This window comes from Cervus elaphus, chromosome 11, assembly GCF_910594005.1.
Source record: "Cervus elaphus chromosome 11, mCerEla1.1, whole genome shotgun sequence".
NCBI classification, from domain to species: Eukaryota; Metazoa; Chordata; class Mammalia; order Artiodactyla; family Cervidae; genus Cervus; species Cervus elaphus.
This window is the reverse complement of record NC_057825.1, coordinates 55016839-55043702: the sequence shown is the minus strand read 5'-3', so window position 1 is coordinate 55043702 and position 26864 is coordinate 55016839. Positions and strand designations below refer to the sequence as shown.

The 26864-nt window shown below is 44.4% G+C and overlaps 1 protein-coding gene and 1 non-coding gene across 3 annotated transcripts in view; both read right to left on the bottom strand.

Annotated features, from left to right (window-relative positions):
• The window catches only part of TCF7L1 (transcription factor 7 like 1), a 187583-nt gene that overhangs the window by 82579 nt on the left and 78140 nt on the right, over positions 1–26864 (bottom strand). The gene's annotated exons all lie outside the window — the stretch shown is intronic.
• On the bottom strand, positions 17372–17478 carry LOC122704096. Its single transcript, XR_006343727.1, has one exon. It is a non-coding gene; the product is annotated as a U6 spliceosomal RNA (small nuclear RNA).

Below are 26864 nucleotides of genomic sequence, written 5' to 3'. Positions count from 1 at the left end.
TCTTTGCACAGAGGGCCCCTGAGAGCTCACAGAAGTCGCTCAGCATTAGATCAGACATACAGATGTCTCTCCTGATCCCTGGAACGGCAGTGTCACCACCACGCAGAGCACCGTAGCGGCCCCGGTGGCCAGGACAAGATGGCGCCCACGTGCATATGACAGTATCACAGTCAGTACTGTTGAGTGATGAATACGTGTGAGGTAGGAACTCACAGGCTCCCCAGGCCAACCTGAAGGAACATAGTGAAGATCTCAAAGCATCTCAACAGGTCAAATATTTCCATTGTCTCACAACATCCAGGCACTGTTTACTATACCAAATTCACTTTATCTTCATGACAATCATCTGTGGTGGAAAGTGTTAGTCCCATTTTATAGGTGAGAAAACCGAGGCACCAGGAAGCTATCAACTAGCCGAGGGTGGGATCTGAAACCTATCCTGACCCAAAAGTCTGCATGCATAGCCCCTACACTATTGGAAAAAATGAGATAAACCCATGAAGACAAAGGTTCACAGAGATAAAGCCCTATTCTCATAGATATCCCAAGGCAAAAGGTAGGAAGAGCATGGAAGTGGGTCAATTCTTCCTCATGGTGCTCGAGAAAGGAAGCTGCTTCAGTGTTTGAGAGTCCTCTCCAGCGCCCAGAAAATTCAAAATTTTGTTGTCTGGAAAACGGTCGAGGTGAAGGGAAGACAACACAGGCAGGCTGTCTTCTGAAAGTGACAGGCTGTCGTGTGGACAAGCAGGAACTTCGTTTGCTCTGCACTGCCCTCATCGCTGCAGGTGTCCAGGCAGAAGCCGGACAAGTGGTCAGACCAGACCGCTTTCTGCTCTCAGCCGATGAGGAATTATTCTCAGATGTGAAATGATTCTTCAGTCTCTGAGAGCAAGTGGAGAATGGAAAAGCCCACTTCTACCTCAAAGAAGAAATGCAAACCAGACTGCTAGGAGGCGGTGGCAGACAGCTGGGGAGAGGTGTCCCGTGGGCCTGAGTCGGCAATGCAATTCCTCAGAGAACCCAGACAGACCCCACATTTCCCATGGGTGGGCAACTGGCAGGGGCTGTTCCATCTGGCTGCCTCAGTCATCTGGTCCATTGGAAAGATTTCTGCCAATGTTTCAAAGAATTTTCAGTATACCTTATAATGGGTCAGCATTAATCCCCAAGATTTCAAAAGTCAAACTAAGACTAAAGTTTGGAAAGTTTAAGACATTTGTTCCTTTATGACAAACTAACAGTGAAATAGGGCTTTCCACGTGGCGCTAGTGGTTAAGAACCCGCCTGCCAATGCAGGAGGCGAAAGGGACATGCATTTGATCCCTGGGTTGGGAAGCTCCCCTGGAGGAGGGCATGGCAATCCACTCCAGTATTCTTGCCTGGGAAATCCCATGGACACAGGAGCCTGGCGAGCTGCAGTCCATGGGGTCACAAAGAGTCAGACACAACTGAAGCGACTTAGCACGCATGCAACAGCAAATTAAAAGGTGATGTCCAGGGACTTTCCTGGTGGTCCAGTGGTTAAGAATCTGCCTGCCAATACAGAGGATATGGGTTTGATTCCTGGTCCTGGAAGATTACACATGTCTCGGAGCAACTAAGCCCATGAGCCGCAACTACTGAAGCCGGTGCTCTAGCATGTGCTCCACAACTAGAGAGGAGTCTTCGCTGGCCACAACTAGAGAAAGCCCTCTGGCAGCAACAAAGACTTAGTGCAGCCAAAAATAAATAACCGAAAACAATTTTAAAGAGTGGTATCCACCCACCTCTCAGGCTTTTCCTCGGGCAATACAATCAAGTTGACTGTATAGGGTGGATGGCCTGGGAAAACTAGTAAAAACAGACAACTTGAAGCTTTTTTTTTTTAAGACTTTGTAATCCTACTGATTCTGTTCCAAAGAACTGGCGTGCCATGCAAGGGTGAGGGAGAAATAAGGCAGCTCCAGGTATAAACTGGTTCAGTCCACTGTAAGAAACTTTGGCAACATGACGAAGAACTTTGAAATGTGTTCTAAACTTCTACTCCCTGATTCCACATCTGGGAATCTAGGGTAATAATCCTAAATTTATAAAAATCTTCACACACAAAAGACCTGCACTGGACTACGGTTTGTTTATAAAACACCAGAAAACCCTGAGTTTCTAAAAATGGGGGAATGCTTAAGTGTTATCAGCTGGAGACAAAGCCTATGACTAAATACTACGTGAAAAAAGCAAGACACCAAAATCTACCTCAGTATGGAGACACGGATGTTTGAAAAGAGAAGCAAGTACATAATTTACGCACCAGAAGAAAGGTCCAGCAGAAATTGGACCAATATATTTAAATGGTTATACTTGGGTGACAGGATTAAGGGGGCATTTAAAAAAAAATCTTTTCCCAAGTTCCGTATTTTCTTTCATAAACATGCTTCTCTCTTCCTTTCTCTTTTTTAGAGTAACACAACTAAAACAAGGAAATATTCTCTTTCTACATGCTTCCCCATCATCTGGTGTCAATCTTTTCCATCTCCTTTCAAGAATGTACAGTCAGGGACTTCCCACCTTCCAACGCAGGGGACGTGGGTTCGAAACCTGGTGGAGGAACTAAGATCCCACATGCTTTTGGGCAACTAAGCCCGAGAGCCACAGTGCTGAGTCCATACCACCACAACTAGAGAGAGGCCCCACTGCCACCACTAGGACATGAGGAAGCCAAATAAGTAAATAAATATTTTAAAAAGGATGCACAGCCATAAACAAACAAGCGCAAGTTCACATCTTTCTGACTCTTCCCTCCTCCTCTTCCCCTTCTTCCTTTTTTATTCCTTTTGGAAATATAAATTTTTATCTATTAACAAAGGTCTTTTCTAACAGCTTAGTTACATTCTAGCAAACGTTATTAATAGAATCAGTTGGCATGTGTAAATATAATTCAACTAAATGTAGTTAAAAGGGTTACTTTTGGCTTTAATTTTTTAAAAAAAAACATATAATTAACTTACTTTAGAAAAAAAGTCAAAGAGCCAACAAATACTAATTCAGTAAATCAAGTGTAAGTGTCCTTGTCCTGGGTCATGTGGGACACTCTTCATAGTTGACTGGTTTAGCTGTCTAATAAATATCTTTTTTTTTAACTTTATATTTTATATTGGAGTATAGTTCATTAACAATATTGTATCAGTTTCACATTATGTATACACATGTATCTATTCTTCTCCAAATTCTTTGACCACTTAGGTTGTTAAAGAATACGGAGCAGAGTTCCCTGTGTGCTACAGTAGGTCTTTGTTGGTTATCCATTTTAAATAAGGCAGTGTATACATGTCACTCATGACTCCTCCTTTTTCTTCTTCTTTTTAAAAATTTAAACAAACGTGGGATTATATCACATTTTCCCATTTGTCCCTCAGCTTCCTTTAAAATAAGGTCTTCATTTCCAAGATCTCTGTGACCTTGGCAGCCCATTTCAACCTCTCCTTCCTTACTTGCTCTCACTAAATTCAAACCATCCTGCAGTTCTCAGGAGCCTCAAGTCAAGATGTGAAGCTTGAAGGGGGTCCCGACCCACTTCCTCCCAACCTTCTTCCTTCAAGTTCCCCTAGAAGGCAGGAAGGATTCATTACTCACGTGGGCTGCCCTTCTCCAGCATGAAGTCCTTACATATAAATGGACACTGACACGGACCACTTGCTCCCTTGAAACGCAGTATTTCCAAGTCTGGGACACTATCTTTTTTTAGAAAATATCTCAGTCCCTAAGACATTGCTAGACTACAAGGAGCTGCTCAACGATTACCTATTGAATGAAAAACAAATGCCCAGATACCATCGAACTATTTATGACTGATTTTAAAGCCAATCAAGTATCAAATGTTGAATGAATAAGTTCTCAATAAAGACAGAGTCCAAGAACCCAAAGAGCTTGTAATGAAAATGGGAAATAAGACACATGTGCTTTCAAAGGCATGGCACACATCAGTGGTTCCTGTCAAAGTGGTAGGAAAAAAAGGACTGAGAGAAGTTAAATGTATACAATTTAAAGGACTGTCCTTTAGTCTGGGGTAAGTTTATTCTCTCTTTTGGTTATTGTTATTAAACTGTTCCTTTTGAAATGAGATTACAGAGATAGTAGGGGATAGCTCTTTCTTTTAATACCCTTACTTGGTAAAAATGCAAACTGATGTTGTTCTGCCAACGCCTTCCCCTAACCCAAGTTTTCTGGAATCTGACTGTTTTGCAAACCCAGGAGTGGGATCCAAGTGGTAAAGATTCTAATACTTTGTGGGAGGAACGAATCCCCCAGCCTGAGTGGGATGCTTTTTTAGTTGATCTCTGAGGATGAGTTTGATTTTTGAAAGCAGAGAGATCAAGCCAGTGATGAGAGCTGAAAGTTCTAAAGGATGCAGATAAGAGAAGTCCAAAGATATTCAGTAGGTAATTTTTTGTAGAGAGCTGTCATAAGATGGTGGCTCAGATGGTAAAGAATCCACCTGCAATGCAGGAGATGCAGGTTCATTCCCTGGGTAGAGAAGACCTCCTGGAGAAGGGAATGGCTACCCACTCCAGTATTCTTGCCTGGACAATTTCATGGACAGAGGAACCTGATGGGCTATGGTCCATGGGGTCGCAGAGTTGGACATGACTGAACAACTAACACTTTAAATCATAAGGTGCTGGAAAAACAGCAAAAGAGCTTAGGAGTGAAGACTTCAGTATTCATTCACTCTGGAGACCAAAAGCATATACTGTCCGAGGCACTTGATGTTTGTATTTTTTTGCAAGTTTGATCATCTCGAAGCCCCCATTTTGCAGAGAAGATACCACAGATAAGTTTCAGGGTAAAAAGTGCCAGAGATGCTATTCAAATCAAGGTCCACCTCCATCACCTTTGTACTCACTGTCCTGACAACAAGCCCCTACACTCAATGTATGGTCAATGAGGATGCTCTGAAGGTTTGTGAGCAGGACAATGATGTAAAGAATGTGGTACCCATCAGAGGTTTTTTAAAAATGGCAATAAACAGGAGGCAAGAGCTGAAGTCAGGACACCACTGCAGTGAGCCAGGCCTGATGTCCACACCATGTCCTCTGGGGGTATCTCTGGGGCTGGAGGATAGTTTCACTGAATCAACAGGACCTGGAGACTGAATAGTGTTTATGGAACTTGAGGGAAAGAGGATCCGAAGACAGACAGCTTGGGTGATGGGGAGAATGGGAACTATGGGAGAATAGAGAAGCTGGGACGGGAAACATTTACTGTCATAGATTTCGCCAAAACACTACAGTGGCACTGACCGAACAAGTGCAGCAGAGCACAACGGTTAAGAGCCCAGGTTCCAGGTTTTTCAGGCTCAATTCCTGCCTTGACAGGCACGGGTCACCTTAGGCAAGTAATTTATCTATGACTGTTTCATCAAGCTTAAAACAGGAATGAAGAATCAATTTCCCGGGACTTCCCAGGTGGTCCAGTGGTTAAGAATCTGCCTTCCAATGTAGGGGACGTGGGTTTGATCCCTGGTCAGGGAACTAAGATCCCACATGCTGCAGAGGAACTAAGCCTGCACGCCTCATTACCGAGCCCACGTGCCACAATAAAGACCCAGTGCAGCCAGAAAAAAAGAAAAAGAAAAAGAATCACTTTTCTGTACAGCAGAAATAAACACAACGTTGTAAACCAACCACATGTCAATAAAAAATAAATGAAATCTATCATTAAAAAAAAGAATATCATGCTCCTCACAAGGGGGTTGGCTTTAAGGATTAAAGGACTTATTACTTGCAGTGCTGTGTGAAATTGCACAGCCTCCCATATTTGGCAGTCTCTTGCGCACTTTCCCCCGAGCTTTTGCTTCCCTTTTTTCTTACCCCTCCTTCTCATTCTTGGCACACCCAAATCCAGTCCTCCTGGGGAAGTCCACCTCCTTGCATGGCTTCTTGGAGACGCTTCTCCTGCAGGTCTCCTTCTCTTCCCTCCCTCATTTTTACTGGTCCTGCTCAAGCATTCAACTGTCTGGCAAGCACTCCAACTCTTATCCTGGATTCTTCCAGGTGAATAAAAATAAACTATATAACGCTTTTTATTTTGAAAAATGTCAAACATATACAAAAGTAGAGAGAATAATACAATGAAGCTGGTCAAGTCCTCACTCATGTTCCATGACTAGCCCATGGTCCATCTTGGCTTGGCTCATCTATCCCCATCCACTCCAGGGCCAACCCAACTTGAGCCAAATTACTGTGAAGCAGAGCCCAAATAACACAACATTTCGTCCGTATTACACTGAGTATCTCAAGAAGACTGACATGATATGCAGATGATACCACTCTAACGGCAAAAAGTGAAGAGGAAGTAAAAAGCGTCTTGATGAGGGAGAAAGAGGAGAGTGAAAAGGCTAGCTTAAAACCTAATATTCAGAAAACTAAGATAAAGGCATCAAGTCCCATCACTTCTTGGCAAATAGATGGGGAAAAAGTGGAAACAGTAGCAGATTATATTTTCTTGGGCTCCAAAATCACTGTAGATGGTGATGCAGAAATGAAATTAAAAGATGCCTGCTCCTTGGAACAAACCTAGATAGCATGTTAAAAAGCACAGACAACATTTTGCTGACAAAGGTCCATACATCAAAGCTACAATTTTCTCAGTAGTCATGTATGGATGTGAGAGTCAAACCATAAAAAAAGCTGAGTGCTGAAGAATTGATGCTTTTGAATTGTGGTGCTGGAAAAGACTCTTGAGAGTCCCTTGGACAGCAAGGAGAACAAACCAGTCAATCCCAAAGAAAATCAACCCTGAAAATTCATTGGAAAGACCGATTCTAAAGCTGAAGTTCCAATACTTTGGCCACCTGGTGTGAAGAGCTGACTCACTGGAAAAGATTCTGACGCTGGGTAAGATTGAGGGCAGGAGGAGAAGGGAGTGACGGAGGATGAAATGGTTGGATGGCATCACCGACTCCATGCACAAGAGTCTGCACAAGCTCCAAGAGATGGTCATGGATAGGGAAGCCTGGTGTGCTGCAGTCCAGGGGGTCTCAGAGTCGCATATGACTGAGCGATTGAACAACAATCCTTAGGATGTCATTTACCACGTCCTCTGAACCATGTACTTCTTGTAAACTAATAATGAGATCTAGAGGCTTCATCAAATTGAGGTTTAATATTATTTTATCTTAGGGAGAGGAAACAAAATTACTTCTTCTTCCCTTAGTAGCTGGGATACCTCTATAAAGATAAATCTTCCTCACTACTATCGGGTGGGCCAGTGCCCACGGCACAGGTGGGACAAAAGTCCAATCTTTTCCTTTTATATATCGGGCTTGAAATATTGACTATGGCTCCTTTTTATCCTCCACAGGAGACCAGAGTTTTTTGTTTAGTTTCAAGTCATTAATTTAAAGCTTTAAATAAATATGTTATTGATGTTCACACTATTTCATCTTTTCTCTCTTGTTTAGAATGACTCCTGAGCCTTTTTGACCTAGTGGCCCTAGTACCCGAGTCTCTTGTAGGAGACTATTAGTATTTCAGTGGGAAATAGTATTAAGTGGTCACAGTCTGAGCACTAGCGAGTCATTGCTACTCAAATGATGATTATTTCTAGGACTTTTCAGTTAGGACTTTTCCTTTTCAGGTTAGGAAAGAAATTTTCTCTTAATCTAATGAAAATAGATGATGAGTTTATAACTAGTCCTTCCAGTTTGCATTCAGAACTATAATTTTTTTCTCAGCCTTCTTGATCTTCCATTTGTACCTCTTTTAAGCACACTGAAAATTCTTTTCTCAGTGACACCAACATGATTACTCATTTACTCCCTTCATAAGACATACACAACAGACTCGGAATAACAACACTAATACCACTGCATCAACCTGGTTAATGAAAACAGTTCAGGACTTTTTTCGGGGGGGTTGGAGTATATACCTTCTTCTTTAGCTCCTCAGGCTATATCCTTTCCCTGGTGGTTTAGTGGTTAGGATTTGGTGTTCTCAGGTTATATCCCACTATGGGAGACCTGGGTTCAATCCCTGGGTTGGTTAGATCCCCTGGAGAAGGGTATGGCTACCCACTCCTGTATTCTTGCCTGGAAAAATCCCATGGACAAAGGAGCCTGGCAGGATACAGTATATGGGATCGCCAAGAGTTGGACACGACTGAGCGACTAACACTTTCACACACAGGGATATATAAATAATTGTGTTTGCACCAATGGGTTCTGCCGAGATCTCCTGATTTCCAGTCTGGTTCTGTCCCTTGGACTTAAGCTTGTCCAGCCTTTAGCTGGAGGCATGACATCCTGTCTACTCTTGGGCAGTTCCAACCCTGAGTTGGACCAAAGCAAATCAGAAAGGTAGCATCATCCACAGCAGATACCTGACCTCAGACTTGGCTCGTCCAGAAATTCTGCGTGCTCAGACATGCTTAGGTCTGGGATGGGATGGAGACTGAGCGTGCCTTGCCCTTTGGGCAGTGATCTGGGTAGAGGACTATTCCCAAGGGGGCCAGGCCTAAAGCTGACTGGGCTTTTCCTGCGGTCATGTCCATGGCCCACCTTGCTCTGGCAACTTTTGAAATTCCTATGTGCCGTGAGGTGATGCCGAGGCAGATGCTCGACAGGCGTCTATCAGGGAGAAGGAGGTATTCCACAGTCCTTTAAGCAACAAAACACTTTCTTACAAAAATTTTTCATTAAAGATAAAACTATATCATTTACCTAGGTCTCTGCAAAAAAACATTACTATTTAGTAATGGAACTATCTATAGATGATATTTTTTTTAATCGAGAAAATAACTGGAAACATCAATGGACTCATTACCCATACTGAATAATTTAACAGTTTCTCATGATGATCTCAGAGTTCTCCTGACATTTTTTTCTAAAGAAATAGAGTGTCACTGATACCCAGCTAAAGTACCCAATCTCAACCATCCATTTCCCCACCTTCTCAGAAGTAATTATTGTCCCAATGTGTTATTTATCATGCCTCTTCATGTTTCTGTACTCATTACATATAAACTGTTATTATCCACAATTTATAGACTCAATTTGAGTGTTTTCTCCAACTTTTTATTATTTAGAAAAACTCCAAATTTACAAGAGAATAGTAGAAGAAGAATGAAAATCCATTCCTCCTTCAACCAGGTTAATCATCATTACCATGTTTTCAAATTTTGCTTTATGTTTACCTTCCTCTGAATATATGTGGGTGTGAGGATATCATGACACCTTATCCTCTGTTGGCAAAGTGATGTCTCTGTTTTATGGTTCTACAATACCATGAAAGCCAGTGAAAAATTCATTTTATGTTGGTCCTAGTCAAAACTAAGATTTGTAGAACTGATCCTGAGTCATCAGAAACAAAATGAAACAAAAAAGATTCTGTCTTCACTATTTAAGAAGTTAGAGGAGTGTAGGATGCCTTTTAGAAAATTGCCATCAAAAATTGGCTAAAGCTAATATTATTGTCTTGAAAAATAAGCATTTATTGTCTAGAAAACCAAATTCCTTAAGGAATAAAAGACATATATACGTGAATTTTTTTACCTCACAAATACACAGTGAACACCTCTCGGGTACACTTCTAGGCATGGGGAGAGAAGAACGCCATTTCTGATAGGAAGGCATTAATGATCTGATGAAGGAGACAAATAAGAAAACAATGATTTTAATATAAACTGACTGGTGCTATTTGATGCTAGTATAGGCAATGGTGGAGAGGGGTACAGAAGTCAATAACCATCAAGAATAGGAAATTCATTATGCTTGCCAGTGGAAGGGATGGGGCGGAGGGTGGGAAGGGATAGTTAGGGAGTTTGGGATGGACATGTACACTCTGCTATATTTAAAATGAATAACCAACAAAGACCAACTGTATAGCACAGGGAACTCTGTTCAATGTTATGTGGTGGCCTGGATGGGAGGCCAGTTTAGGGGAGAATGGATACATGTATATGTATGGCTGAGTCCCTTCGCTATTCATCTGAAACTATCCTAACATCACAACATTGTTCATCAGCTGTACCCAATACAAAATAAAAACTTAAAAAAAAAAAAAGAATAGGAAGTTCACTGGCTTAGCTGGCCCTGTCATTTATGAACATTTATTGCTGAGTGAATATGCCCCTAATGCATCAGCTTGTTCTAAGATAATGTCAAGTGTCTGGAAGTAGTTAGGGAAGAAGGTGTCTACATGAGTCACAAGATTCACCTTCTGAATGAAAACGGTTAGCCTCTGAAAACGGCTGGTGAATCCCCAGCATTCTCTAGGGACAACAGGGCCACTAAGAAGGCAGGTCTCTCCCCTCCCCTCCCCAGGGTGTTCCTGTCATTGGAATGGCAGCAAGCTCAGGGGACCTTGGTTATAACTAGAACTGATACTTAGTATTCTCCTGCAGGGCTCGGCTCACACACCTCCTTATCAGGGCCCCCTTCACCCCTCCAAGCCTGAGCCGCTCCTATTACACATATTCCAGGTGATGTTTCACTCTGCTTTATGGTAAGGACTAGTCTTCCTGTTTGTCCCCCCTGCCTTTCAAGGTCCCATGGGCTGGGACCCTATCAGATTCTACTTGGTAACCCCAGAAGGTGTTCTGTAATTGTTAGATGGATGCATGGATGCACGCACACCAGGCATTCTTCCAAGGCAGGCGGGGAGCAAGGGGGCTGATAATGTTGGCCTGATTAATTTCACCACATGTACACGTTCTAGAAGCAGAAGAAAGCATGGAAAATGTTTGTGGGCTGGTATGTTTGTTTTGATTTGTTTTATTCTCTGAGGCAGAGTGAAGAGGGTAAAAACGCAGAGTTAACATCACTAACCACTCACTGGAAGTCGTTTGGAATCCATCATTTCCGAAAACTCAAAGCACAGCAGGACGCGAGGTTCCCAGATGGCAAGTGGGCTGGCGGGTCTTCACGGGCAACGGAAACGGGCAAATTGCATTTTGCACAGTCACATACCTTCCCAACGGATCCCCACTAGGATTTCCGCACCAGTCAAGTAATCCAAGGGCGGGAGCAGGGTGGTGGCGGGTGGAGGGAGGGGTGAGAGGAGTTGGGGTGGATGCGGGTGGTGGCAGGAGATAAAGGTGCCTGGAGACCTGTGTGAGGGGAAGGCTGGGCAGAGAGGGCTCCAACTTGTCCATACTTTTTAGTTTCCTTTCATCCCTGTTTGAATAAAGTCTGCATTCCTTTTCTCCGAGGACAGCCCCACTCCCCATCCAGCACAGCCCTGAATATGATGGAGCCCCTCAGGCCAAGCCCGGCAAGGAAGCTGAACCCCGGCCAGCGTGAACACAAGAAAAAGAAAGGCAGATTGTCCCCCTGGCCTGGCTCAAGCGGTCCATTCTCTTCCTAGGCCTCCAAACCCTAATTTGACCACAAAAACCTGGCCTCTGGTGTTTCTGTTATGAGTATCGAATTCCTTCGGCTGAACTTGGCTGTTCACTGCCTGAACAAATTACATTAACAATACAGAGAAATGTATACAGGGCCTTAAAAACACTGCTGAGCAGGGACCAAAACAAAGACGGCGGTGTCCTAGCAACAAACTTCACCCCCCCCTGCCAGGGACTGTGGGCCCTGGAACTCCGCTCTTCTCTGCAAACAATTAGGGACAGAGAAGTCACAATTACAGATGGGATTTACAGCCAGGGGAGCAATCTATAAATCACCAGGCTCCCACCCCCAGCCATTCCCAGCCAGATAATCAGAGCCAGATGTTCGCCACAGCTGCTTCAACGTGGGTACAAGGCTGTCCAACTTGAGCACGCTCCTCCTCTGAGAACCGGCAGAGGCTCCAGCCAGAGAATCCAGCCAAGCCAGAGGGGGCCTTCGCGCCCTGGAGCCAGCCCAACTGTATGAAAAGCTGGGTCGTGTGGGAACTGTCTGTTAGGAGCCGCTGCAGAGGTGCCCGGTGCTCTCGCTGGTGAGCCTGTGGCTTCCTGAGTTCTCCAGAACTTTGCACAGTTTGGTGACAGTGGCGACGAAAACAATCATCACCAGCAGCATTAACATTCATTATCACTTGTGAAGTACTGAGCACCCGGTGGGTCCTTTATAGGTCCTCCCTCACTGAAGAACGCTCTTAGATCAGCAGAGACCAAGAAACTGAGCCTCAGAGAGGGGACAACGATTTTCTAGAAGGTTCCAGGGCTGGTAAGAGGCAAAATAGCAACTCCACAGCTGAGTCAGCTTGAAACCGACGCCCCAACCATCTCATTAAATTGTGCAGTGATGGAGACTCTGATTCAGGAGGAGGGGCTGGTAGTTTTCAAATTATTCTCTCGACTATCAACATAGAAGAGACTTGTCATGATTTTATTCCTCCAAAGTGGCTGGCGTTTTAAAATTTCTAGATTGAACCAAGTCAAACTATGAAGACTCGGGGCCATGGAACAACAAACTCCAAGTGTGGTAAAAGCTAGGCTATTCAAATGTTGCCAAGGTACTTTTCTCTATAGCCCTCCTTTTTAATGCATGTCTAAATTTTTTAAAACTTATTTATTGAGATAACATGCATGCAGTTATATGATATGCACACATCTTAAATGTACAGCTCAATTAATTTTTACATCTGTATAAACCCGTGTCACCGCCACCAGATCAAATTATGGAACATTCTAGAACCCATTCTGGAAGGTTCTCACATGTCCCCTCCCAGCCAATATTCCTCTGCCCCCAAGATAGCAAGTGTTCTAATCTTTATCACTATAGAGTTTTGCTTGATTTTGAGTATACGGATTCACATAGTATGTCTTTGATGTAAAGACATGTCTTCTGTGCAGTTTTAGTTATTCTCTGGGTCAAACCCAGGTTCCCAATTCAAAACTATCAATAGTCAAAATCTGAGGTTACATGATGAGTGCTCTCCACTATACCAGCTGTGCAAGCCAATTCCATGACACTTGAAATTCCTCTTTCTACTGCCCTGTTGGTGGTGTCTAAGATGCCCTGTCCTCAAGGGGTGGACCAGCCCCTGGCCATTTGTCTTCGGGCACTGCTGGTAACTGAATCTGGTAGTTAACAGGCTGTGTTTACTCCACTTGTCACCCTTCATCCTTCACCCGGTGACAGCCAACATCTTTCACCCCTCAGGAAATGCAGGAGGAAAGGGAGGATGTGGCTGGGGGCTCTCAAGGCGAGGAGCAGGATTACCCAGTCGGAATGTCTGGGCTCTGAGTGCCCTCCACTTTGAGCTGTTCCTCACTCTGTCACTAGTCCAGAAGGTCCTGGATTGGTGGAGGGAGGGGGAGGGACAGAGGGGGGCAGTTTCCCACCTGGGCAGGAGGAGGTGCCCATTCACCAACCATGCACATGGGCCCCATGCAGGTGTGGGCCTCCCACTTAGAACCTGGGCAGGAAAGCTAGGCAGGGTGAGCGTGGGGGTGGAGGTGATGCAACAAATGCCAGCGCAACCGGAAGGTGCCCTGAACACAGTGCTGAGGGGCAGGATTTTCTTCTGCTGGCATTCTCCCCAGAGTCTTGACCTTGGCCCAAAGCACAGGGGTCCTCACCTTAACTCCTTGGCACTGCTCCAATTTCACTTCCCAGGGTGCTTATTTTTAGCTACTCGGAGCACCTGTTTATTTCCATGACTGCTTTAAAACTCTAAATCTGTGGGCATATTATGACACAGGACACTTCCAAAGGAGCTCGTGCTACCAGCCGGAAGTGGCAGATCCTCAGGAATTCATACTCTCATCCGAGTGTTTATGGCTGACACATAAAGACAGTGGCCTAACTTCCAAATAGAACTGTGGAGCACAGAATGCCACGAAGGATATTTTGGGGTATGACTTCTACATGCAACAAATAATTGAAGAGATGGAAATAGCCAAATTATAGCACTCCTTTTTTTTTTTTTTTTGGTGGCACCAGGCAGTTTGTTGGGATCTTAGTTCCCCAACCAGGGATGGAACCTGGGCCCCTAACAGTGGAAACATGGACCCCTAAACAATGGACTGCCAGGGAATTCCCTTATAGTATATTCTTGACTTGTAGGCTTATATCTGATTATCTGTGATGAGGACTGCTAGGGAATGTCAGAATTTTAAACTGTCACAAACACAGGCCACTCCCAAGTTCAGCATTTTGAATGCAGTGGAAACAGCAACCCATTCCAGTACCCTTGCCTAGAAAAATCCCATGGACAGAGGAACCTGGTGCAGGCTACTGTCCATGGGGTCGCAAAGAGTCGGACACAACTTAGCGACTTCACCTTCTTTCTTCTGTGACAGCACTCTGGTCCTAAAAGGAGCAGGGGCCCATTGCCACACCCTGTCCTAAAAGCCCTCCCTGGCCCCTGGCACGTAGAAAAACTGGAAGTTTCCCATTTGAGGCATTTCCTGAGCTCCCCAGTCTCAGCCTATACAACTACATTCTGCCTCACCACCTACTCCACCCCACCAATTGCCAGAACTCCTCCTGGAATCAAACAGATTCTCAGGCTGGTAGATGAGATTTGTCCTGTTCTAGTTCTGGGGTTTCCTAAAGGTTTTCTATTTCCTAATCCGGTAACTGACACGGGTGTGAGACTTGGACCAGAAAGAAAGCTGAGCACCGAAAAATTGATGTTTTCAAACTGTGGTGCTGGAGAAGACTCTTGAGGGTCCCTTGGACTGCAAGGAGATCAAACCAGTCCATCCTAAAGGAAATCAGTCCTGAATATTCATTGGAAGGACTGATGCTGAAGCTTAAGCTCCCATACTTTGGCCACCTTATGAAAAGACCCTGATGCTGAGAAAGATTGAGGGCAGCAAGAGAACAGGGCAACAGGATGAAATGGTTGAATGGCATCATCAGCTCAATGGAGATGAGTTTGAGCAAACTCAGGGAGATAGTGAAGGACAGCGAAGCCTGCTGTACTGCAGCCCATGGGGTCGCAAAGTTAGACATGACCGAGCAACTGACAAAAACAACTGAAATGATTCTTCCCACACCTCTCTTGGGACCCCAACAGTAAACCCGAGCACAACCTGCTGAGGGTGGTGTTGTCGTCCAGAGGGGGAGTGTCTGTGGCCAACCTGTGACTGAGCATATCATTCTCCAGGACCTGAGGGTACAGAGGTGCATCTGGCCCCAAACCTTGAACAAGGCACATGGAAGAAGGTGAGAAAACTCAGCAGATGGAAGGAAGGCTGAATGGTGGCTAAGTGGTAGAGAATATGCCTGCTAAGCAGGAGATTCGGGTTAGATTCCTGGGTCGGGAAGATCTCCTGGAGGAGGGCATGGCAACCCACTCCATGATTCTTGCCTGGAGAATCTCATGGACAGAGGAGCTTGGCGGGCCACAGTCTATAGAATCAGATAGGACTTAGCGACTGAACAACAACAGCAAAGCAATATGCACCTTCCTACCTCCAAGCTTTTACCCTTGCTGTTCCCCTGTCTGCTATCCTCTCCTCACTCTCCAAGCTCAGACTTGACTCAAAAGACAACTCAAAAAAAAAAAAAAAAAAGAAATCAAAACCCCAGACTGTGATGAGCTTTCCTTCCTTGGAACCACGGGTCAAACACATCAATGATTCCTAAGACCAGGCACAGGGTAGTCCTGATAATAACAAAAGCCACAATAATCACAGTCTGGTGTTTCCTGTGAGGTGGGCCCTGAGCCCAGGCCTTTCACATGAACTAAGCATTGAAGCCCACAGCAATCCTAGGTGATGACATCCGACTGCCACTGCCCAGACATTGAGAGGTCAGGTAAGCTGCTCACGGTCATGCCAGTGCTAAGTGATGGTATTGTGCATGCTAAGTTGCCTCAGTCATGTCTGACTCTTTGCAACACCATGGACTGTAGCCCACCATGCTCCTCTGTCCATGGGACTCTCCAGGCAAGAATACTGTAGTGGGTTGCCGTGCCCTCCTCCAGGGGATCTTCCCGACCCAGGGATCAAACCCACGTCTTTTATGTCTTCTGCATTGGCAGGTGGGTTCTTTATCCCTAGTGCCACCTGGACAGCCCAAGCTAAGTGGTGGGGTCAGCGCTGAATCTGGCCTTGCTCTTGAAGCCCCAACACAACAAGGCTCTGCTGGAGGAGTAGGCATGGACCATTGGAGGGGGGCCGCCACCTGTTACCCTGCAGGAATCCGAGGCCAGCCCTGCTATGCCATGGATTTTTCAAAAAATTTTACATATTTTCAAACTTTGTAAAATCTCTGTTCTAGCCCCAAATTGTGTCTGAGATGGAATTGGGCCAGTGGGCAGAGGCCACGCCCACTGAGAACAACGCATCCTGCACCTGACCAGGCACAGCCCTGTGGCGTCTCGCCTTCTAGGCCTGAAATCCTCATTTCTGTGACTGTGGTTTCAGTTGGCACTTCCCTAATTTACAAGCTCAGTGAGGACAGAGAGCTGGGCTTAGAATTCATCATGTTTTGTGAAATCCTCCATAGCCTCTTGCCCTCTTGGGAAGAACAGGGGAGAGACTTGCCCTTACAGAAATCCTGCTAGGTGTCAAAGCTGTTCTAGAACTTTCCATGTAGCAGCTCATGTAGTCCTCACTTGTTGGGGTGGTACTATTGACCTAGCTTTTTTATTGTTTTTAAACAGAGGCAGATGGTGAATGGTTGAGGCGTTTGGTCTCTCACCTAAAGGCACAGGCATTAGAGACAGCCCCTTGCATGCTTCCCTCCAGCTCAGGGAACACTTGTAAATGACTGTTGATGTGTTCTATCTCCATGGTTCCGGCAAGGAAATCAATTCTTTTCTTTTTGACTGAGCTGTGCACAGCTGGTGGGATCCTAGTTCCCCAATCAGGGATGAAACCCACGCCCTTGGCAGTGAAAGCTCAGAGCCCTAACCACTGGACTGCCAAGGTTGTTGTCGTACAATCGCTAAGTTGTATCTGACTCTTTGTGACTCCATGGAATGCAGCACGCCAGGCTTCCCTGTCCTTCACTATCTCCCAGAGTTGGCTCAAACTTATGTCCATTGAGTCGGTGATGACATCCGACCATCTCATCCTCTATTGCCCTCTTCTCCTCTTGCCCTCAGTCTCTCCCAGAATCAGGGTCTTTTCCAATGAGTTGGCTCTTTAAGTCAGGTGACCAGGGTATTGGACTGCCAGGGAATTCCCATCAATTTTTTTTTTAATACTACAACTAATTTTTTTTTCCATTTATTTTTATTAGTTGGAGGCTAATTACTTTAAATATTGTAGTGGTTTTTGCCATACATTGACATGAATCAGCCATGGATTTACATGTGTTCCCCATCCCAATCCCCTCTCCCACCTCCCTCCCCACTCCATCCCTCTGGGTCTTCCCAGTGCACTTGTCTCATGCATCCAACCTGGGCTGGTGATCTGTTTCACCCTCGATAATATACATGTTTCGATGCTGTTTTCTCTAAACATCCCACCCTCGCCTTCTCCCACAGAGTCCAAAAAAAATATGGAACGCTTCACGAATTTGTGTGTCATCCTTGCACAGGGGCCATGCTAATCTTCTCTGTATCATTCCAATTTTAGTATATGTGCTGCCGAAGCGAGCATCCCATCAATTCTTAAATTAATTACTGAGGGGGCTGTTTATGTTCAAAAGGCTCGCAGTAAGAAATAAAGTACTCAGACTCCTGGATACCTAAATTCTCAGAGTTTGGGGGGCCATCCTGTCTGCCTTGAAGACTGAACACTGCTCTAGAGATAAAGGTTTATTCAGCAATATTACTCAGTAGTGTTTGCTAAACCCCTTGGTGGGTGGGGGTGAGGGGTCCCAAAGTGGAAAAGCAAGGTGTCTCAGGGGATAGACCCCTCACACTGTGTGGCCAGAGGCAGCCCAGAGCAGACAGAGCGTGGATCCTGGGTTCCATAGCTCATGCACCATGCAATCTGGGCCAGTCTCTGCCTCCTCCACGTTTCATTTTCCCACCTACAACAAAGGGATGATGAGGCTGGAATTAATAGTGCTCACTAACTCACGGCTGCTCTGAGGGTTAAATTAGTTGAAATCTGTGTTTATAGCCATAACTGACATGTGGCAAACCTCCAAAGTGGTGTTAGTATTTAGAATCCCACATGAAGACCACTGGTGGTCCAGTGGTCAAGAATCTGCTTTGCAACACAGGGGAATCGGGTTCAACACCTGGTCTCAGAAGATTCCACATGATGCAAGACAACTAAGCCCATGCGCCACAACTATTGAGCCCTAGAGCCCATAAGCTGCAACTACTGAGTCTGTGCTCTGCAACAAGAGACGCCACACCAATGAGAAGCCAGTGCACTGCAACTAGAGAGCAGTCTCTGCTCACTGCAACAAGAGAAAGCCTTCAGGCAACAGCAAAGACCAAGCATAGCCAAAAATAAATAAATACTTAAATATAAATGTATACAGAACCCTATCAAGGCACCTCTGCCATCCTCCATGGAAGGGACAGGTCCTAACAGACTCGGTCAGAGTCAGGAAGAGCCTGGGTCAACCCAGCCCTTCCGCACTGCCGTTAGATGCTCCCTTGGGCAGTCTAGAGAGAACTTTCTCCTCTGGATGGGTCTCAGCTGGGTCTCATTGTTTATAGCAGGTTTTGCTTCAATCTTCTTAGGTTTTCCAGGTAGATGATTTGCAAACAGGGATCGTTTTACCTACCATCTTTATTGTCATGGCTACTCTGTCAATGCAACCCCTCTCCATTCCTAGCTCTTCACATTTGTCATTTATTCAAAGGACAAAGCCCTACTTAGCAATGACCTGGAGTCACTGCTAGAGATGATTGCCAAGGGCAGAAATTGGAGGGCTCAGTAAGGGGCTGGCTGCAGCTGCGCTAGGTCGAAGGTTGCCCCAGCAGGGTGGGCAGCTCCTGAGAGAAGTAGGAATTCAACCCCTGAATGAGGACACTCAGGGCTTGTGGAGTAGGGGATAGGCAGGAAGGGAACCTCTCAGGGGGCAGAGGAGAGCCAGAGCTGCGGTCACCATAGGACCCAATAATGGTCCTGTGGCTGGGAGTGTCCCCTACCGGACCGGACAAAGGGCTAGGACCCAAAGCGCTGCTGAATCAGCACTGACCTGTGAAGGTTACACCCTGTCCCCACAGACATCACCTAGGAAAAGGTCTTCTAGATGATCTCTCCCTCCAGGATTTTAGGTATATGGAGATGGAAATGCCTTTAAAAAAAAAAGAAAGAGACACCCATGTCTCAAGTGGGAGATCTCATTAAAGAAGGTAAACAAAAAACCCGAAACAAACAAACAAAAAAAAGAAAGTAAACAGTTTCCTAACTCTCTAACAATCTTACTGGGACTGTCCAGGTGGTCCAGTGGTAAGACTTTGTGCTTCCACTGCAGGGGGCGTGGGTTCGATCCCTGGTTGGGGAACTAAGATCCTGCAAGCTGAATAATGTGACCAAAACAAAAACAAACACACATACACCCACACACACATACAAAACCCCCAAAACCAATCTCACTGATTTCCATGTCTAGGCCCACCCCAGGTTTACTAACCTTCCAGGACTGGACATATCGGTCATATATGTGACGGGAATCGTCTCATAATTTGGAAACGGAACAGTTGCAGCAGAAGGTTTCTGTGCAAAGGTGTTCTTCGCATCACTGAGACCCTGTGTCAGCCCTGGAGATGGCCCTTCCATCTCAGTGCTATATCTTCTACTTCTTGGGATGGCCCAGGAATCTGCATTTCAACAAACACCCAGGGTGCTTCTGGAGCAAAGGTCAGGACCACACTATGAGAATCACTGTTCTGGGAGTTCTGCAGGCTCAGAGCCCCTGACCAAGTACATCCCTACTCCCTCCTCTGACCCAGGGGGCCCTCCCAGACATTCAACTGTGAGCAGCTCCCTTTGGAGCTCCCAGTCAGTGGACACACCACAGGAAAAGAAGCAGGCTGACCAGTGACTCCAGACATTGCATCTCCCATCCCCAATTTTGGAGGATGGATAGGGCTACAGAACATCCAACGAAGCTCTCCCAGCTCATTCAAGTGCCAACTAGTTTCACGTGCACCTGTGGTCACGGCCTCAAGCAAAGGAAGGAGATGTCCCATGGGTTTCTGTGCCTTTGTGGGTCCTACACTGGGGTCCCCAAATCACCATGCTCCTCTGGGTTGCTGCCTGGGGACTGACTTCCTTATTCACCCTCAGGCCCTTCCCAGGGGCCTTGGATGTACATATTCCTCTGTCCCACTTGGAGAAAACTCTCCTAACCAGAGCACCCTCTTCACCTGTTCACCCTGTGGCACCTTTTAGATGAAGAGAAATATTTAACCCTGTTTTTCAATGACTCCTGTAAAACCTATGACAGATGTGGATGAAAAAGAAATCGATGACATACAAATGGGGTTGAACCTGCCAAGCTCAGAATATTTTGAAAAGAATAATCTTTAGCAATCTCTTATTAATTTCATATTGACTCCCACGGGGAAGAAAAAAATTCATTTTTTAAATAATCTATCACTTCCTCAAGATAATAAAAAATGAACTGAAGATAGCAAAAATGTAGCCTATAAACATTTTTTTTTCTTCCTGGAATTGTCCCTTACACACACAAAAAAGGGAGTTCCAAGCATTCCAGAATCTTTCCCTCTGTATTAGCAGGGGATTGGTTCATGATCCACATCCGTGGATGGTTGAGTCCTTTATAAGAAACAGCGTTGAATTTGCAGATAACCTAGGCACATCCTACTGTATCCTTTAGACCATGCCTAGATTACTTATAATACCCAATACAAGGTAAATGCTATATACAAAGCTGTCACTGTGTGATAAATTCAAGTTTTCCTTGTTAGGGCTTTCTGGAATTTTTTCCCTGAATATTTTAACCTGCAGTTGGTCAAACTGGTGATTTGAAAGCCGCAGATATGGAAGGCAAACTATTTGGCCCCAGATATGTGGGAAAACTAAGACTGCATGTGTGACAGATAAATGCATATCTAGAAATCACTCTGAAAACATGCTATGGTAAGAATTTAGCTTTTCAACCACTAAAGAGATATGGCTCACCCCCTCACTTCCTTCGGCCATCCCTGCTATCTCAAACAGTAAAGAATCTGCCTGCAATGCAGGAGATTTGGATTCAATCCCTGAGTCAGGAAGTCCCTGGAGAAGGGAATGGGTATGCATTCTAGTATTCTTGCCTGGAGAATTCCATGGACAGAGAAGCCTGGCAGGCTACAGTCCGTGGGGTGGCAAAGAATCAGACATGACTGAGCGAATAACACACTTTCACCTCCTCCAGGTCTCTGCTTAAAAGTCACGTCTGTGAGGCATTTCCTAGCATCATACAACAGCATCCCAACCTTTACTCTCAGTTTCTTGCTCTCTTCTCTTTTCCTCATCAATACCTAACACACTGTTTATTTATTCAGTCTCTCTTTCAACCAGAAGGTAAGCAACTTAAAAGCTGACAGTTTCTTCCCTGCTATATACCCAGTACCTTGAAAGTGCCTGACAGGTCAATGTACCCAGTGAAGGACCCCGTCCATCTGCCCATCCGTCCATATGAGTGTGTATATGCATGCAGATAAGTGACTTCAGTCGTGTTTGACTCTTTGCGACCCCAGGAACTGTAGCCTGCCAGGCTTATCTGTCCATGGGATTCTCCAGGCAAGAATACGGGAGTGGATTGCCATGCCCTCCTCCAGGGGATCTTCCCACCCCACGGATTGAACCGGAGTCTCTTATGTCTCCCACATAGCACCATCTGGGAAGCCCATAAATGAGTACTAAAATTCATTATCAAAATATGGGCTGAAATCCCCATTTGTTTCTATATCAGTGAAGGTGCTTCTGAAATGTTTGAGAAAAACTTGGAATGAGGAGTAATGTAGCTAAACTTTTTTTGGTGATAGATTACCACCCTTTACACCATCGTTCAGAATGATGTTTCTGGCTGGAGAGTCAAGTCCACATTCCGCTTTGAGGGACTGGATTTCAAGTGCTCAGACTTAAAGACTGGATTTTCTTTGTTACTAGGGCAAAATATCTTGTATTGTTGTTGTTTCCTGGGATTTATTTTCTCCTCCTAAAATTACAATACAATTTTCTGTTGCATAAGATGAACGAGAATCTCCTTATTAAACTATTAGCTCCTTGAAGGGAGGTATTAACTGTAGATTCACAGCACCAAGAAGAGCGGCTGGCCCAGAAAAGAGCCTTAAAGCAAGTTTAATGAGATCAAAGAACCTCAGTTTAAAGACTCTGCCTGGTCTGGTTTAGCACAAATCCTGTTCTCAATTCGGCGTCTGCCTCATGCTGTAGGATTTCAGGCTCTGGAACTGATTTTCCAGAAAATTAAATGAAATGATAACTTACAAACAGCATCCATTTTGAAGCCTGGGGTTAGCTTGGCAGTCAATCGGTAAGTGGCAGGGGTGACTGTTTTGTCCCTAAAATGCAGACAGAACCATGATTGTTCATGTAGCTTTTGCATTATCATTTTAAGTGTCCACCAGAATCTTGACTTGGCACACAACCCTAAACCCCACTAACACATTCTGTGGTCACATAGCCCCATAGGGTCAGGGAGGAATGCAGTCAGTCTGGTCAAAAACTAATGCAAAAGGTCTCAGTGATAAAAGGGCCACCAACAAGGCGAGTCAGTTTGGCGTGGGTGGGAGAAAGGGCACCAACGTTCCCACAAGCTGGAGGTAATCCCAACAGAGAGGTCACCCTCAGGCCATACACTCCCGTTTTACTACCATGGCCCTAGCCCCAGGACTCCCCGGCCAGAGTACCTGAGCCCAGCAGGAGGGATTTAATGCCCCTAGGGCTTTACCTTCAGTTGGAAATGTCCTTCTCTGTCAATGATAGAAGGTCAGTTGCAGACAGCATACTAAGAAAAGAAAGCCTCTAAGTAGGTGATTGGAAAAGGAAATGGCAACCCACTCCAGTACTCTTGCCTGGAAAATCCCATGGACAGAGGAGCCTGGTGGGCTATAATCCACAGGATCGCAGAGAGTCGGACATGACTTAGTGACTAAACAACAACATCAAAGTAGGTGATAGTCCTTATCGATGACTTATCAATCCCAGGATCCAACTAAAGTGCTAACATTTAATTTTTACATAATGTCCACTGTTTGATTCATGGATTGATTGACTGGGGCTTCCCAGGTGGTTCAGTGGTAAAGAATCCATGTGCCAATGCAGGAGACACGGGTTCTATCCCTGAGTCAGGAAGATCCCCGGGAGAAAGAAAAGGCAACCCACTCCAGTATTCTTGCTGGGAAATCCCATGGACAAGAAGCCTGGCAGGCCACAGTCCATGAGGTCACAAAAGAGTCAGACACAACATTTATTTATTGGCCGAACCACAAGGCGTTTGGGATCTTAGCTCCCCAACCAGTGATTGAACCTGTGCCCCCTGCCTTGGAAGCGGGGTCTTAACGCTGAATCATGAAGGAAGTGCCTCCACTGTTCTTAAAATCCGTTAGAGTTGGGAAGTCATTATACGAAAAATATCAAATAAAGGATGGGAGTTGACAAGCACTCCTGTCTGCTGCCCCCAAAGTCTTCTATCAATATATCCATCGCCCCTGAGTGCAGAGGCTCATGACAATTTATCTGGACAGGAATCTATCACTTCAAGACTAGAAATACTCAACCTTTGGTTGACAATCAGTTCTACAGATGTGTGGTATCTTTGCTGACAGAAAACAAAGACTGTCAATACACACCTTTCCCGCTGCCCTCAGCTCCAAGGCCAGCACTGTACTGAGAGGGAAATGGGCAGTAACCTTTCTGTAAGGGCCGGGGACCATTGTCAGATATTGTTTTTAAAAACATCTTTCTTGTTTTTTTCAATTTACAAAAGCAATATATATATTATTATTATTTTAAAACAACCTGAAACATGACTCAAATTTAGAAAATGAAAAGTTCTCCAAACCCCATGAATTTCCAGGTAGTTTTCTATGCACAGATTAAAGAAGAAACCTAAAACATACTTTTAACAAAGATATTTTTTCTTTGTTATAAAGAAAACCAAAAAATGAGGTACGAATTCTGCCCATTGACTTAGTTTAAATTTAAAAAGTTGTTGAGAGTATGGGAAGTCATTGCCATGCTGTGAACAGAAGTATAATTTCTATTCACATGTCTATTTACAGAAAGTCTTTTTAGATGTCATTTTGGCCAAATTTATTAAAATTTAAAATGCACACATACCATTAGACCCAGTAAATTTGCTATCAGGAATCTGTTCTAGAGAAAGACTAACTTATGGGCACAAAGAGACATGTACAAGAGGTTTTTTCTTTCTTTTTTTTTTTGAATGTTTATCAAAATGGGAATGGTTCCAAGGTAATCTTTACTGCGGAATGTAACACAGCAGCTAAGAAGAATGAGGTTGACCCATATGTACTGATCTGGAAAGGTCTCTGAGATACACTAAGTGGAACCACACACACACATGTTACTGAGTATGAATAATATGACTCTGTGTTAAAAAAAATTTATGAAATAATCATAGCAGCTACGTACAACTGGCCTTCCATATCCTCGAGTTTCATATCTCAGGAATTAGCCAATTGCAAAACAAAAATATCCCGAGGAAAAAATAAATTCCTGAAAGTTCCAGAAAGCAAACCTTGAATTTGCCATGCACCAGCCAATGTTATTTACACAGCATTAAAAAAAATTTTTTTTTTCTTCACCAAGCCACTCGGCATGCAGAATTTTAGTTCCCCGGTCAGGGACTGAACCCTTGCCCCCAGCAGTGGAAACATGGAGTTTCAACCACTGGCCAGGGAAGTCCCATACATAGTATTTACATTGTAGTAAGTATTATAAGTAATCTAGAAAGTATAAGTAATCTTTAAAGTATAAGGGAGGATGCACATGGGTTATACACAAATATTACAGGCATACCTTCAGAGATATTAAGGGTTCAGTTTGAGACCACTCAATAAATAAAGCAGATGATATAATAAAGCAAGTCACATGGATTTTTTGGTTTCCCAGTTCATAAAAGGTCCAGTTAAGTGTACAATAGCATTTTATCTATAAAAAAGTGTACATACCTAATTAAAAACCACTTTATTTGGCTTCCCTGGTGGTTCAGTGGTAAAGAATCCACCTGCCAATGCAGGAGACTCAGGTTCAATCCCTCGTCTAAAAAGATCCCATGGGCCTCAGAGCAACTAAGCCAGTGCATCACAACTATTGAGCCTGTGCCCCGGAGCCCAGGAGCTGCAACTACTGAGCCTACGCAGAGGCTGTGCTTTGCAAGAAGAGCAACAACTGGAGAGTGGCCCTGCTCTCTGCAACTAGAGAGAAGTCCGACAGCACCGAAGACCCAGCACAGCCGAAAAGACAACAACAACAAAATTTTATTGCTCATCATCTGAACCTCCAGGTTATAATCTTTTTGCAACAATAATATCAAAGAGCACTGATCACAGACCACCAAAACAAATATGCGAAAGTTCGAAATGCTGCTAGAATTACCAAAACATGACAGAGACATGAAGTGAACAAACGCTGTTGGAAAAAGGTCACCTGAAGACTTGCTTAATGCAGGGTTGCCACACACCTTCCATTTGCAAAAAACGAAATTTGTGAAAATTCTGCCAAGTGCAATAGATCAAAGCACAATAAAACAAGGTACGCCTGTATGCCATTTTATGTAAGGGACTCGTGCATCCTCCAAGTTTGTGATCCACAGTAGGAGATCCTGGAACAAACCTACCACAGATAACAGAGGAACAACTGTATGTATGTGTTCAAATCAGCCTGGAAGCCCAGAGTGTGGAGTAAAATGAAGCTAGAAAGAGAGAGAAAGGAAGAAGAGGTCAAGACATAATTTTATTTCCCTTGTATTGTTTGAATGTTTTACTACAATTAGCATGCACGACCCTCATGAGTGTAAAAACGAATGATGAGAACACTCCTGGTGGTCCAGTAGCTAAGACTCCATGCTCCCAAATGCAGAGGGCTCGGGTTTGATCCCAGGTCAGGGAACTAGATCCCACATGCTACAACTAAGATTCTGCATCCCAAAAATAAGACCTGGTACAGCCAAATAAATAAATAAATATTTTTACAAAAATCTATAAAAAATGATGAAACAAAATCTTTAATCCAGTTGATATACTTGATTTTAGCATGACGTAGGGATTTAGCTCCCCCTTCGAAGTCATCCTTTTCTATGTGCTTGAGCCTGTTTGAGTTCTTTAGTCCATTATCACATCATTATCACTTGCTGTGGTTTTACAGGACACTTCAACATCCTGTACAATACTTTAAAAAGTACCTTTTAATTTCTTTTAAATTTCTAACATTTTAATCCATTTGGAATTTTCTTTCATGAAATAATTTCCTATTTAGTCTTGAGTCTGATCTATCCGTAATATGCACTTGCATTTCAGTGACTCTGGGCTGTCTAGCTACTCAAGAATTAATATCTTCATTTCTTAAATGCTATTTATTTATTTTTATTTTTGGCTGCACTAGGTCCTCACTGCTTTGCTCAGGCTTTCTCTAGTTGCAGCGAGCAGGGGCTCTCTAGTTGCAATGAGCTGCTTTCTTATTGAAGTGGCTTCTCTTGTTGCAGGGCTTCCCTTGTGGCTCAACTAGTAAAGAATCCACCTGCAATTCGAGAGACCTGGGTTCGATCCCTGGGTTGGGAAGATCCCCTTAAGAAGGGAAAGGCTACCCATTCCAGTATTCTGGCCTGGAGAATTCCATGGACTGTATGGTCCATGGGGTCGCAAAGAGTCGGACATGGCTAAGAGACTTTCACTTACACTTTCTCTTGTTTCAGATCATGTGCTCTTAGGGTGTGTGGGCTCAGTAGTTCAGGTGCATGGGCTTAGCTGCTCCAAGGCATGTGGGATCTTCCTGGACCAGGGATCAAACCCATGTCCCCTGCAATGGCAGGTGTATTCTTAACCACTGAACCACCAGGGAAGTCCCAGAATCAGTATCTTTAA